The sequence below is a fragment of the Mus pahari genome, chromosome 8 (genome assembly GCF_900095145.1).
Source record: "Mus pahari chromosome 8, PAHARI_EIJ_v1.1, whole genome shotgun sequence".
NCBI classification, from domain to species: Eukaryota; Metazoa; Chordata; class Mammalia; order Rodentia; family Muridae; genus Mus; species Mus pahari.
This window is the reverse complement of record NC_034597.1, coordinates 21,674,032-21,678,009: the sequence shown is the minus strand read 5'-3', so window position 1 is coordinate 21,678,009 and position 3,978 is coordinate 21,674,032. Positions and strand designations below refer to the sequence as shown.

General features: G+C 45.5%; 1 pseudogene; it reads left to right on the top strand.

The window, feature by feature from the left end:
• Positions 1-3,256: 3,256 nt before the first annotated feature.
• LOC110325675 lies at positions 3,257-3,737 on the top strand (annotated as a pseudogene).
• Positions 3,738-3,978: the final 241 nt, after the last annotated feature.

The window sequence follows — 3,978 nt, the reverse complement described above, 5'->3', positions numbered from 1 at the left end:
CTTTAGAGTCTTTCTCAGCTTTTTCATATCCCAGGCTTCTTGGAAGTTGTACTCAAGCTCATCTATATATTGATTTGGTTTTTTCAAATGGGAGCTTCACTCTGTAGCCTTGCCTGGCCTAGAACCCTTTATATACAGCAGATGCGCCTTGTATACACTCTGTACATAAAGCTCTAGCTGTCTCTTCCTTCTGAGTGCTGGGGTTAAAGGCACGCACCACCATACCCTGATTTATTTAGTTTTAAAGTTGATATCTGAATATAGTATGACCACGGCCTTGATACACATCCTTGACATTATACTTAGTCTTGCTTATATATTGGTGGTAGCTTATTATTATTATTATTATTATTATTATTTATTGCTTTTGACTATTTTACTGGATTTATTAATTTTTAACATGCCTTTTTAGTTTTGTTTGTCTTTTTAGACAGGGTGCCATGCAGTCTAGGCAGACCTTGAACTTGCCGTGTAGATGTGTGTGTCTTTGAACCTCTGATCCTTCATACTCCACCTCCTGGTTGCCAGGATTGCAGGAGTGCTCCATGGGCTTGGGCGTGCCATAAGCACTCTACCAACCTCGCTCCCTCCTCAACCCTTGCCGAACTTTTTTCCAAGTGTCAGTTTCTCTGTTTAATTTGGGGTCCTTGTTGTTTTCTCACATACGTTTCTGACTTTCTTCTCCAGGCCTTGGGGTTTCTTACTTCTTTCAGCTGTTTCTTTTGTATCCTCTTTTAAGTCATTGGTTATTTATACAAGCAAACTTTTGAATTCTTCATCCGACATCTTATTCACTTTTATATCATCATCATCATCATCATCATCATCATCATCATCATCATCATCATCATCATCATCGGATCATCGGACAGGGTTTCAGTCCTGGCTTTTCTGGAACTAGCTCTGTAGACCGAGCTTATCTCACACTCAGAGATCTACCTGCCTCTGGCCGCCCCCAAGTGCTAGGATTAAGGTCGTGTGTTACCATCCCTATCTTTGTTGTCGAGGAGGTGCCATCTCTAGTGGGGTCACATTACTTCGCTTTTCATGTCCTTTGTGCTCTGTATTGCAATTTGAACATCTTTAGCTTAGCCATCTCTTCAGCTGCTTTTGGAAGTTAGAGGGAAGCCTCAAGCTCTAGCATACCCAGAGAAGAGAGAACTAAGCGCTGCACCCGCAAGCACAAAAAAACGCCCAGGGAATGAAAATGCTGCTAGAGCTGATGGAAGCCTGCTTAATGAGCCACAACAATGACAACTGTAGAGTAGAAACAGCAGGAGCTGCCGCACCCTGCTGCAGGGTTGAAATCCTTTAGGGTAAGTGTAGAGATAGTAAGAAAGTGGAGGAGCTAGAAGGGGAAAGGAGGCGGGCAAAGAGGGGGAAAATGAGCAGAAGTGAGGTCAAGTAAAAGTAAAAGAGAAGAGGAACACAGAAACATGTTCCAAAGTGGAGGCTGATTGGCTGGCCCAGCCGTTACCCGCACTCACCAGCATTCGCTATACTTAGCACTCAAGAAAGCAATCTATATGATGAAACGATACACTAAGAAAAGTATGGTAAAAGGGATAAAAGAGAGGTTAGGAGGCAGAGGAGACAGGAATGTGGTTTTCTTGTCCCCTCTTCCGGGTTCTTTAAGTTTGGAGTCTGGTGGGTAGGTGAGTCTGGGGATGGAGAGGGTCAGCTACACTTGTCTTTCTTGTGATTTTTGTGGCGTGTTGGTCTGGACTAGGGTAGTGTCAGATCTCGACCAGAATGGTGTATACTCTAGTAGCTTCCCTTCTTTGTGTGTGGGTGGGCTTTTACCACTCTAAGCTCGGCTTTCTGTCCGCTGGTCCGGTTCTCTCCCTTCCCAAGATGCACCAGTGTGGACACTCTGGATGCCCTGTGTTTGAACCAGGAAGTTTCTTTCAAGCGTGATGCGGTTCTGGGAGCAAGCCCAACAAAGAAGTCCATGAAGATGGGCCTGTTTCTGAGATGCTAAAACTTGCTGGGTGGTTCTTAGTTATGGAGGGATGAGACTAGGGATATGGTTTACATCCGTGGAGCATCAGTTTCCTGACCAATGTGAGACTGAACTGAATGTAGACCTGTCTCTAGAGATTGATCTACCACTGATCTCCAGTGTGGGCCTCTCAAGCTACAGAATGATGAGATTAGTGTCCAGCCACCTAGCCCGGGTTCCCCACCCTGTGCAGTAAGAGGCCAGAAGCAAGCCTCCTGTGCCTGTAATTCTTAATTTGTTCGCATCTCTTCCTTTTACTGTGCATGAGTACCTCCCACCACTGGCTCTTCATCTGGGGCTGTGACAGGCTGTCTTCATGCCCTCTGACTTGTAATGGCCCTGCAGGTAACTAGGTTTTAAACAATAGTTACTTCTCAATTTGGTTTCTAGCCACAGTCCTCTGACACACGGGAAAGGACCCTATGTCGAGACTACTCTCCACCGCGGACCTAATTCTCTGAAGGAGTCGCCGTCTTGCCAAGGCTTTGGAGCCCTGGAGGCTTGTCATGTGTGAGGGCAGTCAGTGTGATCATCAAGTCCCTACCTTACTCTTAAGATGAGGATCAGCTTCCTCTTCCCCCTATGGAGTCACGTGGCTGGGCTCTGTGCCACTTGCTCTCTTCCCCCTCCCCCTCCCCTCTCCCCCCTGCACCCGCTGGCTCCAGCTGCTCAGTTGTCCCATTGTGAACTTCAGATGTCTGTCCTCTCTTTCAGTCTTTGCAAGGCAGTCTATTTGTTATTTTAGCTCTTCACACTCACTGTGTCATGTGGAGGCAGCCTCTAATCTACTACTGTACCCACAAGGGCCCCTCTGATCTATTTGTATGCGCTTATCACGTTGCGCTGCTCAGCTCGGCTATAAGCTAGGTCTTTATGCTGTTAGGTAGTGTTAGTGCTACAATTGGTGTTATTTTAAAATTACATTTATCTACCTATTTATTTATTATGTATGTGTTTAGTCTGTCTGTAGGCTGAAGCTATTGTAAGTGAAAAGAGCGTGCACTACAGCTAACCATCGCACCGTCACAGTCCGAGGCACTGCGAGAGTGGAGTATTGTCTACTTTTGTGAGCACGTGGTTGACCGGGAGCTATAGATACTGCCTGTGCTCAGTATCTCCGGAGAGTGTGTCCTCCCTTGGGAAAAGACCAAAATCCAACATTTGAAGCACAGCTTGTATAGAAATTGTAGTGTTTTCAGAGCATTGTAAGACCCAGAAACCCACAAATGGTTCTTAGCCCCATCCACTGTAAGAATGAAGATCATTCTCAGCAATCAAACTGTTGACGTTCCAGAAAATGTTAACACACACTGAAGGGGCGCACAGTCATTGTGAAGGGCTCCAGAGGAATCCTCTGGAGAGACTGCAATCACATCCAAGTAGAGCCAAGTCTTCTTAGAAAGAAAAAGAAGAGGCTCTGGGCTGACAAATGGTCCAGGTAACAAAGGAACTGGCCACTCTGAAGCATCTGCAGTCATGTTCAGAAAACGATCAGGGGTGCTGTGCTCGGCTCCTATTACAGGATAAGGTCTATGCTCACTTCCCCAGTGATGTCATTATTTCGGAGAGTGGGTCTTGAGTTGAAATCCGAAGTTTCTTGGGTGAAAAATCCACCCGCAGGGTTCAGATGAGGACAGGTGTTGCTTGCTCTGTCTCTCAAGCTCAGAAGGATGAATTAATCCTTGAAGGAAAAGATATTGAACTTGTTTCAAACTGGGCAAGCCACAACAGTTAAAAAGGATATCAGAAAGTTTGGGATGGTATCTCTGTGTCCAAAAAGTGGACAGAGCCGCAGGCTGATGAGCAGGAACAAGATCCTGAGTTAAAAGACTCGAATTGAAAAAAAAAAAAAAAAGCAAGTGTGGTTAATCAGGCAGTAGGCATTTACAGTATTGAGCCTCCTGCCATTTAGAAGCTGTAGATTTTCTCCGTCATGCCTTGTATAGGTCTCACACGTATCGTTGAGAAATTATCAC